We start from the raw sequence: 19,785 nt of genomic DNA, 5'->3' as shown, positions 1-19,785 counted from the left end.
TGTTTTTGGTGCCTAATACCACTGAACACCTTCAGAGGTCTGGTGGAGTCTGTGGCTTGATGGATCAAGCTAAATGGACACCTACACAATATTAGGCAGGTGGTCATAATGTTATGACGGATGGGTATAAATTTTAGACATATTGCAGGGCTCTATTAAGAGTTGTACCAGACTGAATGAAAATTCATTGTGTACTCACATCTGTTCACATCTGAGAGGAGCTTCTGACTTTTTATATTGTGGTTTATAATGTAACTATTTTTTTTAAATAATTTATTTCTAATTTATAACTAAACTGTATAATAATGTATAGAAATGTAATTAATAGTCAACAGTTTGTAGTTTATTGTAGGTTGCTTAATTAGTTTCAGGTACAAAAAGGCAGTGACCGCCTTCAACCTGAAGGGCAACAGCGCCCTCAGCTGCTGGGAGTCAAATGATGCAGTTTATGTGCATTTATTACTGCAAACTTTAGCTTTTTATTTCTGTTTATTATGTCTCTAACTGTAACTAACAAAACAAAACACACTAAACAAAATCAGTCTGTAAAATGATTCATGTCATTTTATTTGTTTATATTTGTTTGTTTTAAACATTTAATTAAATAGGAAGTCACATAAATAGATGATACCTGTAGATGTTCTTTTTATAATTTAACTGTGTCATGTCATCATCATTGAATTTTTAATGAATATATAACTTTTCACTTTGGCGCCAATTTACCAAATTAAAGGCTAAGCCCCGCCCCCAGTTGTCACCACCCGCTAGCTGGATGTCGTTCTTGATTTCCTGATTGGAGGACGCAGCTGTCTGTTATGGACTCCTTCAAACTGTAATCAGCCGCTAACTCTGAAGAGCTGCGTCAAAACATCATCTGTCGATGCAATTAGACCGGAAATAGCTAAAACAGACACGAATCTGCCTTCAAAATAAAAGCACAGTACAAAGAACTGCTTTTTTTTCTTGTGCAACTGACAGTACACAAACGGAGCAGTATGTTTCTCCGTGCACGTACTGTAGTATCCTTAAGCTTGTCTTATCTACCTTGAAGGCAACAACTTTAGTATAGCTTTAGTATAAACTTCTCCTCCACTTCTTCACTGATGGTGAAAACTCAAACAAGTCCAGCTGTCTTTGTTTTAGCTGTGCAGTTAGATACACAGTACCACGACCTGGATGACTGAGAACCTTTACAGGAAAATTAAACCTGACGTGAAGAATATGTGACAGACTTGTCCTCGTCATTTTAACAGTTCTTTATTGTGGGAAGCTTCAAACTCAAGTACTGAAATGTGCTTGGAAAGGTTTTATGTGTATTGCACCTTTTAAAAACAAGTTATACAGTTCCTTATAACAACAAAAAAAGAGAAAAATATATATTAAAAGTAATAAAAACAACAAAATGTTAAACAGATATGTTAAGTAAACATCATTCAGAAATAATATGGGAAATTAAAACTATAATTTCTCTGGGGAAAAAGCACTTTTGATTCAAGGCCTCGACCTCAAAAGACAAACAAAACATTTGATGATCATAAACAATTAGGTATTTTATTACATATACATACGAATCTGTTAGACTTAAGGATTGGTTTCTGCTCAACAGCAAAAAATAAATAAATAAATTTAAAAAAAATTATTTTCAGGGGAACGTGGCAACTTTATTTTGAAATCCATAAACCGGAAACGCGTTTTCTTTTTCGTGTAACTTTACCGTACAGCCGCGGTCAGAGAGGTAGGAGGGTTTTTCCCTTCTCCTCCCAAACTTTTCTTACCTTCTCAGAAAGTTATGACAAGTCTCAGTGAGGCTGCAGGGACAGAAGCCACAAGGTAAGAGCCAAGCGCCCGAGGCGTCGATTAACGCTTTGATACGCGTCGATTAGTTGATTATCGTCGCCCTGATCGAGTCTAAGCAAAGACAAATGATTGTTTTAATTTAACAGGAGCTGCCTCAAAGTGTCACGGAGCATTATTGATCATATTGTCTCTGCAGACAGACTTCACAGTGTGTTCTAATTGTTGGCCTCCGTAAAGAAGTTATTTCCACAACTTTCAGTGTCTTATAGTTGAGGGTTTATTATTTTATTGTGTTTAAATTCCAACAGTTTTTTTGTGTAATATTTTAGTTTCTGAAAAGAGACTTACATATTATTATAAAGCTAATTTTCTGCTTTATTTGGTTTTTTTTTTCTGGACTCATTAAGTGGGTTTATCTTCTGCATTTGCTGTTTTTTATGCATTTTTTTTTTTTTGTGGATTTTCTATTTGACATCTTTAGTCTTTACACAAAAAATCTTTCACTGCATCAATCTATAGTTTCAAAGTGATGTCTTTTTAGTGTTTTAGGTCGTGATTTGTCTCATGAGAAACTCATTTTGTGATTAGATTTTAATCTTAACAGCTGACATAGCTTTACTTATGTGATTTTGTTTTTTTCTCTTATTGCTCCTTGACTCTAATACACAAATGGAAAGAAGCCAAAGTAGTTGACGTCTTTTAAAAGCATTTGTTTTCTTAGGATTTTTCTTCTTTTTCATCTTTAGTTCATCCTGTTCGTAGTTTCTTTTATCTTCGTGCAGCTTTTCTTGTGGAAAGTAATTCTTTAATAAAGTAACTCTTGAGCAGATAGAGAAGAAACATATGATTTTATTTTTTTCCTCCAAACACTGTTGTGGGTGAGGCTGCTTCATGGGACGGAAATTCCCCCCGACCTCCCCTATTGTCAGAAGTGTTGAATCCCCCCCCTCCCTTTCCCGTTCTCCCCCGTCCTCTGGCTGGTCTCCTGTTTGTTATTATGCTCTGCATCATCTCTTTTCCAGTCATGTGCACATAGTCCAGAAGCTGCAGTATTGTTTGAAAGCAGAACATGACTGGACATTGTTGATCAGGCTGTGGTTCCTCTGAATCGATTTAAATGCATCATAGGAGATGGGACTGTGACGTGTCAGTTCGGTTGTGTAGTGTTTGTTTGAAATGCATTCTGGGAAAAAGGTGTTGATTAGAGACTAACAGTGTTCGAGGACGTGTACCTTGACAGGTGGGTGTCCTCACAGGTTGCTAGCTGTCGGCCTCAGCTCCATTTACAGTCCACCTCTTCATCACACTGTGGGTTCAGGTGGTGATTATACTGGTGGAAGTGACTTTTGAGTGTGAGCCTCCAGCTGTCCGGACCATGACGCTGGATTCAGACCTCACAGTGTTTTACATTATAAAATTGTCGCTGTCGACGTTTACTGTGACACATGTTGCTTGCCGTTTTTCACAACCTGATGTCCTTGTGACAGAGGTGCCGGGGACCAGTCAGGAGCCAGCTGTCAACTATGACACACTACACAGGGGCTTCAAGATCACTTTTGTATGTTCTATGTATTTCGTGTTGAGATCGTGTCTCTCAGTAAATCATGATGGGATGGGAAGAGACCTCAGCAGATAAACTGGTGAAGCCGCTGAGGACTTCTGGTTGTTCATGATCTTGACTGTTATTGTGAAGACGACCTCCAGATGAAACTCTTGATTTAATCAATTCACGCTCAGATCTTTACTTATTAATATGGAGCCATTAGATTTTGGATGAAGTAAGTTTTCTTCTCAGGCTGTGGAGGCGAGAAAGAGAGAGTGCTTGGTTGAATTGTTTGGCAATATTCATGGGAACAATGTGGAATAAACAGACGGAAGGGAAAGAGACACAGTAAATGTTTGAGGTTTATCAGGATGCAATGGCCTTTTGGTAAACTTCCTCTGTAGTCGTTCTCTCCAGTGAAAAAGAAATTAACCCCTAAAATATGAACTTTTTGCTTTCGTTGATGAATAACCAATGGAAGTTACAACATTTCTTGAATGGATGAATGACGAGCCGACAGTGACGCAGGTGATGAGCAGATCCTCGAGCTAAAATCATCCTTTGAATTCGTGTTAAGCTCTTAACAACTTTCTGGAGGTCTCTCAAGGGAAACGGTCTTCCTGCAACAGGACCCTGGGGTTTGACTTACTGCGGCTGCCTCAAAAATAGCCTGTCTGTAAGTGTATTTAGAGGTGTCAAAAGGTCACCGTCACTCATTGACACTCACTTTTTTTTTTTTTTTTTTTTTTTTTATATTAAACACCGCCTTCCTAATAAAAGAGCTTTCCTTTAATTTACAGCATTAACAGCAGAGCCAATGGAGGACAGTGTATTAAATTAGAAGTAATTTAAATTTGTTCTTCATGAGTCCTGCTAGCTGAGAAAACTACATGCTGTCTTATTTTTAGCTGTATTACAAGTGGCTTTAATTTTAGCAAGACTGCAAGTTAGTCAGTGACATGATGCAGCAAGGAAAGAGACGAGCTAGACAGGACTAGAGTAAAAAAAAAAATAAAACTGTTTAGAAAAGGTCCAGCTCACATCTTTGTTGTGGTACTTCTGACTGACAAATAATTCATCTTCCCTGACACAAATACAACTGAAACATTGGACTTGGTGCTTCTGACTCCATATGTGATTTTCAAGGTGATTTAAATCCAGATTTCAAAGTTATCAGTGCTCATTTATTTTTAAGCCTCACCCACTGAGGTCTCTCGCCAGAGGACCATTCAAGCTGTTTGATTAAATCAACCAAGTTGTTGGTGATAGTCTCTATCATCTGCATCATTCATCAGATCTGATGTGATGTTCTGCAGCAGTTTGCTCTCTTTGTTTCTTTGAGACAGAAAATATAAGATAAATTCATACTTGCATCTGGGTACAGCATATTGTACATGCAACATCTAATAAGCATGGCACAAACAAGAGTACATGACGCCAGGTGATGCATGATACACGGGAGATTGATGGTGGATAAAAAGGATTTAAAGAGCCAGCTTTCACATTATTAATTATAGAACTCATAAAGTTATAAGAATAAACAGAGAGCACAGAGTTAGAAAACTATTTCAGTGATGATGGCCTTTAGATTAGAACGGGATTGGTGTAACCAATAAACACTGTTGTTATTTTCTCCTAATTATAATTTGAAAGTATAAATGGTTAAGATAAACTCAAAACTTAAAAGCAAAAAGTGTAAAATTAGTGGAGGAGCTTATGTGAACATGGGTTGTATGAAGTACTTTGCTGCTATCGTTGTTGAGTTGCCTGGCAGATAATATAGATGATTTATTTTGTACTGTCCGTTGTTTTGAGACCACAGTGACTATTAATTGTGGGTCCTCATTTTGGGTTTCAAGAGATGCAGGAGCTCTTATTGTTGCTGTGAGATCCATCTTGTTTTTTGTGTTTTTGTACTTTTCCTTTAACACTCAGCATGTAAAGAATTGCATTCAAATCCAATGTGTTAAATAAGTGGTTTAGACTTCTGTGTTAAAGTTGATGCAGAAGCTACGGCGACAGCACAGACCCCTATGCAGGCCCTTGCGCCGTAACTGACATGCACCTCCCCAGAAATGTAACTGTGTGCCGCGGCGACGCAGACTGCAAGAACTGTGATTGGTCCACTTGGTAGTTGTGTATTTCCGCTTTAGTATTTCCGGCTGCTTCTCCATTTTCACAATTTTCGAAACGATTGTTTTGGATCGATAAAGATGGAACACATCGAGGAAAGGTTAACTGAGGAGGTTCAGAGATACAAATATTTGTATGACTCGTCTTCGGTGAAATTTCGGCAACAGTTTCACTAACCATTGTTAAAAGCGAAGCAGGAAGTGGACACAAAAATGAACCCGACTGGCGCTTGGGTGATGTTTTTACAGGGCGAGCCAGACTGACGAGCACAGTATAAATGGCTTGTACCGGCGTAGGCTACGTCCTGCAGTAACTTAAATGAGCCTTAAGTCTGCAGCTGCCAGCAAATACAGAAACTATGAACTGTCCTTTATACTTGCTGAACATTAGTTTAAGCGCTAATCTTAAGGAAATACTTTATTAATTCTTGTATCCATACACTCTAGTTTGTTTTTCCCTCTTTTAAAGATCAAGCATTTTGTTTTTCCTCTGAAGCAACAATTAGTTTTAAGTGCAGTGAACCTGATAGCTGGAGGCTTTCATCACAATTAGCAGGCACCCAACTTTGGAAGTGGACGTTACCACTTTCTGCTTCATGCCAGATTCCCTGATTAAAGTGGAAACTCTTGGAAAAAAAAAAGTTGCTCAGTTTTCTACATCTATTTGCACCCAAATATTTCTAATATTTCTGAAAGTTAAACTAATTAATTTCAAAGGTCAGCCTTGGTTTTACTGTGGGCCGTAAAGTTTGAAAGTTCTGTGACTTTTAGACATTTTCAGGAAACAGAAGCAGCTCTGTTACTCATAATTTTATTTGCCTCATTAGTCTCGGGATCATGAGTCATTTACTTAAAAAAAAATCTAGAGCTTAATTTTGGAGTCAACTGTACGCAGATTGAGTTTGAATTATATTATGATCTGGAGATATTGGATGGGATTTAAGGCTCGCGCGGCGACAGTTTCATGGTTTTACCGAAATGTAACTGAATCAAGTAATCCATGTGTCTGCTCATTCCTTTTTAAATGAAGCCAATCAGTTTAGATCACTTTCCTTTTGACATGACGTTGTTCAGCTATTGGACAGATTCATGAGTGATAGCAAGCAGTCATGACAGATGCCACCTCAACTCAATTATCTAGACAAAGCTATGAAATTGAAATAATGAGGAAAAATAGATTTGACAACTGAGAACACCTTTTCGTGATTAAACTTTAGCTTGTTTGGGTCATTTTAATTAGTTTTGAGATAATGAGATAATTAGGGTGAGTGGTGATCTCAGATAACAGACCACCCTTGTTCTGCAGTTTAATTTACTGATTGCTGTAGTAGCCAAAGGTCGTCTGTAGTTACTTCTCGCTTAATGCTCTGCTCGCCTTATCTCAAACGCACATTCTTTTACAGAGGGCAGTCCAAGATAAGATCAGAAATGGTTATCTTACAGATATCTTAAATACTGTTATTCAACCAGTGCCCTGAAAAGACAAAACAAGAACTTTACACCTTGTTTGTGGCTACAAAATGGGTAGAATTCTTCAATTTAATGTCTTCAACCTGCTGCACAGTGTAGTTTTTCTCAAAATGTATTAGACCACTGACTGTACCCCCCATGATGACACCCATGGGATTTGTGACAGCCAGTTTTAAAGCTCAATTTGGGTGGTTCTGACCATCGACATCTTGGCAGTGTCTGACTCTGCCTCAAAGAACTTTGAATGTGAAATGTGAAAGCAAGCGGGGCAGATACCCAACTGTCACTTAAAGTGGCCACGTCCTAAATGCGTAACTTGTGGATAGCCAAAGTAACTGCATAACTAGTTAAGTAAGTGAGTTAAATAAACATAGTGCAGTTGTTATGAATGGAAACTTTTGCTATACGCACCAAATGTGTTGTATAAGTGGGACATTTTAATGTGGAGGTCTAGAGATTGACTCACTTTTGGAACGAGCCTCAATTGGTCATTTGAGGAACTGCATTTCTTTTTTTGTTGCACTTATGTTTCAGAGAGCTCAGCAAGAAGACTCAGGCTGGAGTAAATGGTTCGTTTTATCCACCACACATTCAGCTGCAGATAAACAAACAACAGCTGCAACAAAACTATAATTCCCAACCAGGGGAGTAACTGTTGGACTTTAGTCTTAATTTATTTGAGAGAACAGAAATTACAATTTGAGAAGTTTGCACTGAGTTAGTTAGTGATGAAACGGAACTAAATGAAAACTAGGTAGCAAAAAACTGAAGTTTATACTACTTCATGTATGGAAAATTGGTGGAAATAGACATTTAAAAGCAACAAATAGCTTAACGTAATGGTGCATAACGTTAAATAAACAGATAAATGGTCAATAATGGATACACTACCTAGTATCTATAAATTATGGATAATGGGTAATAACAATATTGACTTTTATATAAAGTCAATCTGACGCTCCTCCCTCTGCTATCTCTGCTGCCTGTGAAACTCTTATTCAAAAACAGTCTAAAAATATCCACGCCAACTCAAGAACCGTCAGCACGGCACTGGGAAAGCAGCACTGATCAGATTCTGCACTGACATCAGGGTGAGAGAACGACAAACTACTCTGCGTCTGGTAAATTTGTTTACTTGACCAGACACTGAACATCTTTATGAGTTTGTAATAATTGACTGTAAAAGCTTTTTTGGCTGGTGGGATGGTCAAAATGGCAGACTGGTTTTTAGTCTTGTGGCTCGGGCAACAAAAAGGTCAGAATTTCTGAAAGGAAAACCAAACCACAACTGCTTTTGGAAACACTTACTGCATGAACTGTGATGCCACCAAATCCTTTGGACCCAATTCCCAATGTTTTCTATCAAATCTATCAAACCTTGAACATTTAGTTTGACAGGGGAATGTGACAGGAGAAAAGCTGGTGACTGCTCTGCATTCGCCTCAAGACCAAACTCTCCGTTTCGGCTTTTGAATCTGTAGCGTCTCTTAAGTTTAAATGAGAGCGACGACTCCAGTTGCCGACTCCAGACCGGAGGCTGTTTTTACCTAAACCATTGCAGCACAGAGGTCACCTCTGTTCACCGGCTCATAATGGAACAAACGTTGTGTTTAGCTGGTGGAAATGACTCCTGCCCTATGAAGTCACATAAAAAGACTTTAGACAAGGCTGCGACACTACATGTTCAGTTCCCTCCACAAAGGATAAAACAAGCCTTTATATACTATTTTAACAGTTCAGCTTTGTTACTTTTTAATCTCTTTTCATTTCACTTAGACTTCTGTGCTTAATCATATAAACTAAAATAACTTTTTTTTTTTATTGCTCCTCTTCTGAACAACTAGATGAGCTAGAAATACAAACTGATACTCAATGACTTTGCATCCTGACAAAACACACCATGATCACATTAAAGAAGATTTTTCTTTGCGTTTTTCACATCAGTCCAGATTAAAGCTGCAGATTATACAGCTGCAACGGAACTATACAGGGCCTACAGCATAGTCTAACACCGGTGTAATCTTTTACACTTGAGTTTCTCTGTGTACGTTCAGACAACAGTGGCTGGAAGTGAGTGGCTCATGTTGGAGCTAATAAATGCTGAACATTTACTTTGAGAGAAGAGAGAAGACGTCTGAATAGATGGTGTGTAGGAGGCAAACTTTTCTTTGCTTGTCTACTGAGAGATGTGGACGATAAATGCAGTTTCTTTTCTGTTACAAAAGCCGCGTGGACACCATAACTGGTACAAAGGTGTGAACAAACATGAGCTACAATTAACAAGAAGCAAGGCCAACAAATACTCCTGCAATAAGCCAGTTTGACTCAAAGGATTTAATTTACAAGCCCTGAAATCCTGAATTTGTTCCTCATTAATACAGTATTAAGAGTATCTCACTTTATGTTAGTTATCTGCAGGTATAAAAGGTAAAAAGTCAGGTCAGAGGTCAGAAGATCCATTAAAGAATCGGCCTGATGAATTAAAAAGACAAAAAAAAATGGATTTGGATGAAGCCCTGCACAATGTTTACAAAACCAACCAAGTTAAGGTTGTTCATATTGACTTATAACCAGTCTATAAAGTCAATTAATGGCTTATTAACTATCAATAAAGCAGAATTTGTGCAGAGAGCAGCAGTGTAATACTGAGTGAAAATATAAGGATTGATTCGCCAGCAGCATGTCAATATGGTCAATTAAATTTCGTAAAAGCCTGGCAGACATCAAAACGTATTTTAGTGAGACAACAAGAGCAACGGCTGGGCCAAATCTGGGAGCTAACTCAATCACTGCATTACGGAAAACTGAATTAGAGCCCACAAACATGTATTTTCCAGCACCGTGGAGATGAAGGTGTGTTCTCAGGGGCTCCAGGAGACATTTCAGAGACCTCTGCCTTGTCATTACCCCGACCCTCGCCATCAAGCAGACACAGAACTAGTATAATTTCCAACAGTGAAGGAAATAACATGATAGAAGACGCATATTTCAGTTGTTTCTGGGCATAAAACGGCAGGGGCTGACATCTGGTCTTGTTCTGTAGTTAAGAGAATCAAACATCTGGAGGCTCGAGCAGCTACTGTTGTGAAGGAAGGAGACAAATGGGTCAGAGAGTCTGCCTAAACAGAAATCTGTGGAGCAGATATCTAGGTCAGCCTTGAAAAGACTTTAAGAGATGCTGGTTTATTTTTGTTATTTGCTTGGCTTGAAAACAAAGGGAGCTCAAGTGATTGGAGAAAAGGGTAATGAGAGAAAGCTGAAGAGCTTTTGGCGGAAATGTAAACGTCTACAAAGGTTCGGTTTATCGTGCTGGGGGAGATCGGGTCTCGCCTCTCCCAGGGAAAATAAGGTGCATTTGCTCCAAAATTCAACGTGATATCAGAGCTGGAAACTGGCTAATTGGTGACAACTCGATTTGTGAATGCTGCTTTGTTTCAGGGAGGGGCTCTTAGCTCCCTGAATGGATGTTGTGACTGTGAGAGAGGTTCAAGAAGCTTTTTAAGCTGTCGATACCAACGTCATTATTTACAGAAAGAAACCCATAACATTCATAAAAAGACTTCTGGTCCAATTTCCCAAGGGATGCAGACTGTTACTGACGTCCCTCCTTGATGAGAAAAGCTATACTGATACTATTTTAACTTTAGTTAGCCCAAACTTGAATGTGGGTAAATTTTCTGGATTAACATTGATTATAAGATAAGCATTCATATCTGTGTGCTGGTGTGTCGGCATCATTCTGTATTTACGTTGATAAAACACTAGTCAATGTTGAGTTTCCCTGTGTGCTTCAAAGACCTCAAATCGGAATTGGAGTTAATAAATGTTGAAAAACAAGCTAAAACAAAGGTACCTGGACCTGTAGAGGTTTTTGAAGATGCTTTGCCACTCATCTAGATGGCTTCTTTTGATAGACTGTGAACAAATAGAGGAGATTTAAGACGACTGTTACCCTCCACAAGAGTGGTAGACCAACAAAGATCACCTCAAAAGAAAGATATGTAATAGCCCAAAAGGTAAGAAATGAACCCAGGGTAACTTCTAAACATCTAAAGGCCTCTCTCACATTGGCTAATGTTAATGTTCATTAATCAGGATAACTCTGGAACAATCATGGTGTCCATGGCAGGGTGGCAAGGACAAAGCCACTGCTCTAAAAAAAGAACATTTCTGCCCGTCTGCAGTTTGCTAAACATCATGTGGACAAGCCAGAAGACTATTGGGAAAACATTTTGTGGACAGATGAGACCAAAGTAGAAGTATTTGGTTTAAATGACAGGCTCATGTTTGGAGAAGAAACAACACAGCAATTCCAGCATCAGAACCTCATCCCGTCTGTGAGGTGGTAATGTCCTTGTTTGGGCCTGTTTTGCTTCATCTGGGACAGGACGATGGAGAAATGAATTCTGAACAATACCAGCATATTGTAAAAGAAAAGCCCTGCGATAGACTGGCGACCTGTCCAGGGTGCACCCCGCCTCTCGCCCGATGACAGCTGGGATAGGCTCCAGCAGACCCCCGCGACCCTTAACAGGAATAAGCGGGTACAGAAGATGAACGAATGGGAAACCTAAAGTGACAGGATGCGCTGATGTATTTCAGATTGAAGAGGTCTGTCAGAGTCTGAGTGGGATTTTTCTCTAGAAGTCATCACTCTTTGTCTGCGTGCTTCATTCAGCTGGTCCTCCACAGCTTCACATCCCCCGTGGGAGCCACTAGAACTCCACACTCTTCATCTTAAAACTCCCAGAGCGTCGGACTTCCCCCGCGACTTTATTGAATTCATTTTGTGACATTTTGAACCTGGACACAGTCTGGAAAAGGCAGGGAGCACGGGAGGGGGGGCTGTTGGAGAAAACAAGGAGGCCTCAGAGAACTTCACGAAAACAGCGTCGCCACCAAAGAAGCATAATGCCTCATTGTGGAGGCTGAATGTGCCTGATTGTGTTTGCTGGAGGATCTGGAAGGAAGAGGGAGGGGAGCCAGAACGCATGTGATGTTTGAAGTCGACCTGATCATGATGGAGACATTTTTTTGCCTGTATACAGCCAGACACACACTTTAGTGATGTGACGTCAGTCTGTGATTTATGGTGAAGGTGTTGGGCGACAGGAAATGACACCTGGTGGCAGTATCCTGTATATAGAGGTGACCGTGTGCGAGCTTCATTGCACACAAACACTTAAACACTTGAGTGCTCGCCAAATGTGATAACATGTTATCTAACCTCAGCGTGATGCATCATGTGATGTCGGACTCTGTGCTGTTGTTGGCTGTAGGATGCCTGTGTGTGTGTGTGTGTGTGTGTGTGTGTGTGTGCGTGCCACAGTATTTGTTCAGCTCTCTGCTTTTGCTTGTCTTCTCGTCAGTGTTTTCCTGCTGCCTTCAGGAAGCAGCTTTCAGGACGGCTCGATGGGTTTCCTGGCAGGACCCTCCTCCCGCCAGTTCCTACTGGGAGACAATGGGAGGTCTCCCACGGGTGCATAGAGAAGTGTGTATGTGTGTGGTGATGTAGGGGGGATTTATTGAGGGAGTAGTGGGCTTCCCTTCAGGAAACTGCAGATTTATCCCAGCGCAGAGAGGCCCTTCAGTGAGTGTTTGTATTTTAGTGTCAGCCTAAATGTCCTCACGAGGATGAAGACATGAAAGAGAGAAATCTCTTTATCTGTAAAAGAGATTAAGGCCAGGATTAGCCGCTGGTTTAAGATTAACTGGGATTAGAATTAAAAACTAACATTTACATTGAGACAGTTTTCTCTGTGAGGAAGCAACACATTCTTGACCCTGGAAACAACACTTAACAGAAAACGTTCACCTCAAGTTCTGCTTTAGTAGTTGTTAACAGGCTGACGACTAAGTCCGACTGTTAAATTGTGAAGGTTTACATTTACTTTTGTCTGTGTTCCACTTGTGGATGCTGGAATTGGAAGAACTGAGCTTCGTTCTTGACTTTGGAATCGGTTCTATTTAGTAGCTTCTCTTTGGCTGAAGATCACAATCAAAAACTCCTTCAGGGCTGCAACTAATGGTTTCAGTATTGTTAATTTAGAGTCTAGTGCGTCTCCGCTGCAGACACATTTGTTTAAACCATTTAAAATGCCAGTCACTAAATCATGAATCAGATGCTAGTTTAAAAAAAAAAACAAAAAAAACATTTTTGGACAACTATTTGCAGTCTGGTCACACTGAACCTAAAAATGTATGTGTCGTAGAAAAAAAATAATGGTTAACTCTACTGTAAACAAGTATTGATTTACTCATGCCAAATTAAATCCCAACCAAAAACACAGCACGAGATCTGGATAATTGCAGTGAACATTCCTCAGCAGGATAGTAATCAAGTGTATGTGTGCATGGTATGCATACATCGGCGGACGTGTCTGTGTTTGTGGTTTGTATCGGTTTCTATGTGTGTGTCCACATTTCTGAATGGGTTTTTTTCTCATGTAAAACAGATTGTAAACGTTGCTGTCAGAGGGAGGATGTTGGCTTTCACTGCCCCCCCTCCTTGTCAGTCAGGTCATGTCTCCTTCTCTCTCTCTCTCTCTCTCTCTCCCTCTCTCCTTTCTTGGGAAAAGGGTGGCGTTGAGGATGAAGTAACCGCTTCCAAACACGGCCCTCGAGCCTCGATCCAGCACAAAGTTTCCTCTTTCATGAATTGAGATGAATGCAGGACAACCCAATGTTCTCCTCTTCATTAATGACTGGTCTGTGAGTCTGTGCTGGAATGAGCGGGTACTTCTCCACCCGTTGTCACATGTTCCTACTCAGAGCGAGGGGAAAAAATGCATAACCAATTTTTGGGCGAGGTAGTAAAATTAAAGAATGAAATGCTCCTAATTCAGTTTGCTGCGATCGAACTATTTAAGATTTAATTAACAAAGCTGGTATCTGATGTACACTGTAGGTATGTGAAGCCTGACGTGAACCTCACCAGAAATGTAACTACAGTTTGCGGCGGCACAGATCACAACAGATGAGGTTGGTCTGAAAGGCATTTCACATGTCCATGTTTGGACAAGCAAAGAAAACTCTCTTTCCTTTTGACTCCTATCCTCTCAGATGTCTTCTCTTTCCTCGTGAGTGACCGTGATTTTAGTAAAAGTTGTTCAACATTTATTCGCTCCAACTCCAACATGAGCCGCTGGCTGAGTCTGAGTTGTGTGAAAGTACACGAAGCAACTCGAAAGAAGCTGACTATTTTAGCAGCGTAAATACAGAACGATGCCGACACAGCAGCACAGTACTGAGCCGATCCCTTGTAGGAGAATAAACCAAGCTTTATACAGCTGTCAAACTTGTTAACCTGTCATTACAACAATGTGTACACAACTTGTGAACTCTGGCTTTATCGAAAACGTGTGCTTACAAGGACTTACGAACACAGTAAACACAACCCCATTTGAAGACGGCATTAATGTAGCCCTGTTTTTCTCTTACAGTGAGAAGATCATCACAGAGGTGTCAGGTTGGCTCCGTTTGTTTGACATTCAAGTAAACAAATGGACAAACTCTTTGGTGTTTACTTTGCTTGCCTGCAAACCTTGCCTTTTTTACATAGTAAAAGATAGTGAGTTATAAGTCATTAGCTGTAAGTTGTTTCCTTTTTCCTAAAATGCATCCAGGAGAATTTGGGAGAATTATTCCACAATTAAAGACCCACAAAATCAAGAGTTACGTAACATTCAAGTCGTATTAAGCCAGATCGTGTAGAGACATAATGGGATCACAGTGAACCAGCTCCAGTGGTGCAGTTCTAACATATGTGGTCTACATCTCACACACATCTAATTTCACAGAGCTCTGGCTTTCATCTTTTACTTGACAATAAAAAAAACTTGATATACAATGTTGCTTTAAAACTAAATTTAAAACAAAAAAACTTAACGCCAAGGGGAGTAAGTCAGACAGAAGCCCAGTGCTGTTTATCTTTTAACAATAGAACTCAATTAGACGTTTATCAAATTGAGGTGGTATGCCAGCAATGTGTTGACTGAAACGTCTAGTGTGAACACGGTCTTTGTCTGTGTGTGTGATCATGTGACGCGGTGTGTGACCTGATATGAGTACATTACATGTTTGTGTGAATCCATGCAGACACATGGTGCTCTGTGGCTCTTCAGATGTTCACATTCTTATTCATTGCTCCCCAACCCGTCCTGCTGTGATGAGAGTCTTCAGTGAGGGGAAGAACAAGGAGTCCTGCAGCAGATTGTTCACTGAATGGTCCCAGGTGTCAAATGCCATTGTGTTTATGAGAAGAGTCCATATGAACGGCCTCCTTTTGTTTTGTTTTTCACAACCTTGTAAGTGGAAAATGTTTGATAAGCTCCAAGTTGTGAAATGGTGGACATGGATGTTATGTTTACATATTATAATAATATAGTAATTTTTTTTCTGAGGAAAATGTTTATGACGTGCACTACTCCAGAAATGTCACTATGCGTCTTGGCAACACCGTAATGGCTGTAATTGGTCCAAAATGTGTTCCCTCGTTCATGTGTCTCAGCTGCACAGAACCTCTGCCTTGCTCAGCGTCCTACAAACCATCCACTCGGATATCTTCTATCTTCTCTATCTTCTGTGCTGCAGTGGTTTCAGAGCAAATACATTTATTTCCTTTAACTCCAGCATGAGCCGCTCACTTCCGCTCCTCATTGTGTGAAGTACAGAGTTAAACTCAACACAGCCGATGCTTAGCGTCTTAGTGAAACCAAGTCTTAGCCTTGACGGCTTCTATAAGTCAACATGGCCGATGTTTCCACTTGAACATCAACTTCTCTTAACCACGAGATCATGAGTTCCATTTGAAGGCAACACCAAGGGTCTGGGATAAGGATTGGTGGATAATCGTATAGGAATGTATAAATGTGAAAGAAACTTAAATTACTTAATTACTTAATTAACTAAAAACTACTGATGCCATTTTTATGTTTTCTTGCTTTATGCAGATTTTTTTGAGTTTAGACTGAGTTTCTGTTGTACCGGCATTCATGGATATATAAGTAATTGTGTTTTGGACTTGTTAATGCGTCATTGGTACTCAAAGGTGCGTGTGTATGTGTGTCAGAAACTCGACAGCGTGGCTCTCAGCTGGTCAGGACTCGGGGTGTAGAGGGAAGGAATGCAACTTCTCCCTGTAGTCTGTAATTTGCTGTCATCAAATCAGAGAGAAAAACAGCAACACTTGAGAAGAGCTGAGAGAAGTGTGTGTGTGTGTGTGTGTGTTGAGAGTAGCTGGGGTGTGAGAAGAGAAACTAGTCATGTGAGGAGAGGAGGGTTGAGACAAAGGGGAAAAGAGGAGGTGAAAAGGGAGGAAATGTAGAAAGCTGATGATGGCAGAGGAAAAACAGAGGAAGAGAAAATGAAGAATAAGAGAAAGATGTGAGGACTAAGCGCCGTGGTTGTGCTGTTAATTACGGTTGTCGGTTAAGCAACGTAATTAACTTTGCAACACAATCTGCTTCTCGGTTTTCATGGATAAATGCTCTACAGAGATGAATAAATCTCAGCTTTTAATGAGTGCAGTTTGGTGGTTAAAGTCTGCCTTTTGTCAGAATGGCGCCTCTTACAGCAGCAGCAGCCATTTGTGTTCAGTGTTTTCTTGAGTTTCAATTAATCATGGAAAATGTAGTATTTTTATATAGATGCGGTCGTTCAGAGAGCATAACCACCTGGAAACTTTTAGAGCTGTTGGGAAAATTATTAGTGTTTGTTATAGTGGAAGCTAAAGTAGAAGCTAAACGTTAAGTCCCTGCACTAAAAAAGGCTAGAACTGTAGAACCGGTCGTCTTATCACTTCAATCCACTTGGCAGAGAACGAGGAAACACTGTATCAATGTGTCTTTGTGCTGCTGGTTGATTTTATTTGAACAAGTTGCAAAGCAACCACCTGAAAGGTTATAAATAGTAATTTTTATTTCTCATCTGATTTCATACATGACAGTCGGCAGTTTGTTTTGGTAAAACTCTCACTGTTATCAATGTTCTTTGTTTAATTTGGTGTTAGGCCTCAGATATGAATGATGCAGTGGCCACAGTTAAGCGTCTGCATGCAGTCACATTTGTTGATATGCAGAAAACACGGCGCCCTGTGTTTATATCCTCCAGTAATAATCAAAACTGCCACAGGAACAGGATTTATGTTTAAAGAGTCATTCTTTATTTGTCAGTTTTTCAAACTATACCAAATTTGGATCTGCATTGACCTGATGTGTGGTTACATTTCAGGATGTAACCAACCTATCTGATGCCTTAGTATTGGTTGATTCAAGTCCTGATCCGATCTTATATAAATAAAATGTCCTCCCTGGAGCTTCATAAAGGCTTTTCTTATGTTGTTTGTATTCTCTTAGATCACATGTGCACTATGCGAATGTATTTAATCCAACAAGTAGGGTGGTCAGAGCTAATATAGTGTTGAGAGGGTAGCTTGTACCTTGTCTCCAAAAGCTCCAACAGACAGTTAAAAGCTGTGTTCTCTAACAGAAATGGACCGTCTGTCTGACTGACTTCATTTTCCAGAGTTCTTCCACACAGTAGAAACGTTTACGTGATTTCTTTTTCTTCTTCTGGGATGTTTTTTTTTTTTTTGTTTTTTTTTAGCTTTTGCACTGGCCAATCACCGTTAAAACAGAAGACGAATCTTTCGATACCGTTCAGGACATCCATAGTTACATTTATGTGGAGGTGCATGTCAGGCTATGGTATAGATTTGATGCAGAACCAAAAATCTGGTTGCGCTAGCTCGAATTAGGGCAAAATAGGCCTGAACTGTATTTCAGTAAAAACAAGAGAAGTTACAGAAACTGTAGTCAATCTGGATTATATGTTAGGAAAACAGTCCGATAAACAAGCTACCAGAGAACAGTGACCTGTTTATAAGCTCTGGTTACCTCGTGTTTATGTTTAAACAAACCCGACACAAACACGTCTCTGGTTTGGTTGAAGCCACGTCTTTTGTTTGCCGCGGCATCGCATTTACTGTGAGTGGAAGCAGACTGAAACGCTGAGGAGAAACAGAGCAGCGGCTGATAACAAGACACGGAGCAGAAGCACTGTTATCAGTTAGACATGTTTTTCTTTTTTCTTTACACTAAGAATGCTGCCTATTCTAATTAGTAAGTTGTCATCAATAGTTCAAAATATGATTTGTGATAATTAGCAGTCTCTCTGTCTGAACATTTGTGAGCTTTTCTCTGACAATGAACCATGTGTGTGCCTCAGCCTGAGCTTCACAAATGATATGTGTGTTTGTGCGTGTGTGTGTGTGCGTGTGTGTGTTAATAGGTTATCAACAGTCAGTCAGCTAGCAGGACAACTGGCATGTTTCAACAGCATGTGTTAGGAATGTGCTTTAGGCTGCTGGAAGGAGAGTGCATGTTTGTGAGTGTGTTACTGTATCTGTACATTTTCAAAATTGTACAAACCTGTCTTTCTGTTGCGCACATCCTTCAGTGTTTAAAACCATCTCTTTACCTGCCATAGTGAAGTTTGTTGCAGGTGGATTCACACCTCGTCAGTTTATATCAGTGTCCCGTTGTCCAGCATCGACTGTAATATTTCAGTAACTTGTCGTCACTGACCTTGTTATCTTTTCCCATCCTCTGGATTTATCTGCACCTCAAAAAATAAAAATATTTTAGGCAATGCATTCTTCTAAATTCGCACCACGTATCTTCAGCCAGAACAGAGGTTGCGCTAGACTTTTTCGTTGTCATTTTGACTGACAAGGTCATAAAAATACCGTCATAATATATTTTTACCCGTCACTTTAATTTTTTTACATATTCAATAGCATTTCATTTTCATTGAAGTTTCATTAACTTTACTTTTTTCAGAACGGTATTGACTTTAAATGGTAACAAAACAAAACAAAAAGTTTCGGCTGCCGGTCTTGTCCGTACTCGGAACGGGACTGCTAGCGTAAACAGCTCAGATGGTACCGTAGGGTTGAAGTGCTTCGGTGGAATGCAAATTCCATTTTGGTAGCCGTTAGCTGCATAGACATAGACATATATACATATATATTGTATATGGTCCATGGTTAGCCAAGCTCTGACGTGTGCAGCAGTATAATCGGTGTACCAGGAAATCGTGCACCGACAAAAGTTCCATGATGTTTGGAACGCAAACTGCGATGAGAGACAAAGCCAATTAATAAGGTCACTTGCCACCAAGTGGTCAGGGGTGTGAATTGCAATCTGTCAAAATGACGGCTGGCCTTCAGATTTTTCCATCACATTTAAAAAAAAAAAAAAAAAACGGTCAGTGATGTAAACTATTCGGTTAACGCGACCCCTGAGCCAGAAGTCAGTGAGCTTACCTTAAAACGACTGGAAACAAGCAGACCCTTGTTAAAATTGGTGAAATATTAATTTCCTGAAATCAAATTAACAGGATATCTCCATCTTGCACAGCAAACGTACAAAAAAAAAAAAAAATCAAAACAAGTTGAGCTTTTCCAGGGGGTTACATACTGGAACTATCTCTAGGAAGTAACTTCCTGCAGTCTTGCGATGATGGAAGAAGGTCTATTTCCTCTATTGCTGTTGCTCTGGAGGTTAAAGGATTTGGATTCTTGTCCAGAATGTGTTAATACACACTATGTGGCTCATGATTAAACACAAAAACAACACTGAAGAGGTTGATAAAGAACTGGAATGGTTAATAGGTTTAGGTGGACACTAGTTTTTGGCTAACAATCGGCACACAACGGTATCTTATGCAACCACCTCAATCTGATCAGACTGACCTGAGAGGAAACAATTCTGAGGGACGGTGAAGCTTATGTTCAGTTGGAAAATACTGGTCCCTCATAACCATGTAAATGTTTGATCTGAT

At 39.8% G+C, this 19,785-nt stretch overlaps 1 protein-coding gene across 2 annotated transcripts in view; it reads left to right on the top strand.

Moving 5' to 3' along the window:
* Window positions 1-1,773: 1,773 nt before the first annotated feature.
* kank3 (KN motif and ankyrin repeat domains 3) overlaps window positions 1,774-19,785 on the top strand; it is a 31,013-nt gene continuing 13,001 nt past the window's right edge. For both annotated transcript variants that reach the window (XM_084548464.1, XM_084548463.1), the window contains exon 1: window positions 1,774-1,830. The gene's annotated coding sequence lies outside the window, so the exon portion shown is untranslated. The remainder of the gene's footprint in view (window positions 1,831-19,785) is intronic.

This window comes from Chelon labrosus (assembly GCF_963514085.1).
Source record: "Chelon labrosus genome assembly, chromosome: 7".
Classification (NCBI taxonomy): Eukaryota; Metazoa; Chordata; class Actinopteri; order Mugiliformes; family Mugilidae; genus Chelon; species Chelon labrosus.
This window is presented reverse-complemented; position numbering and strand designations above follow the sequence as displayed.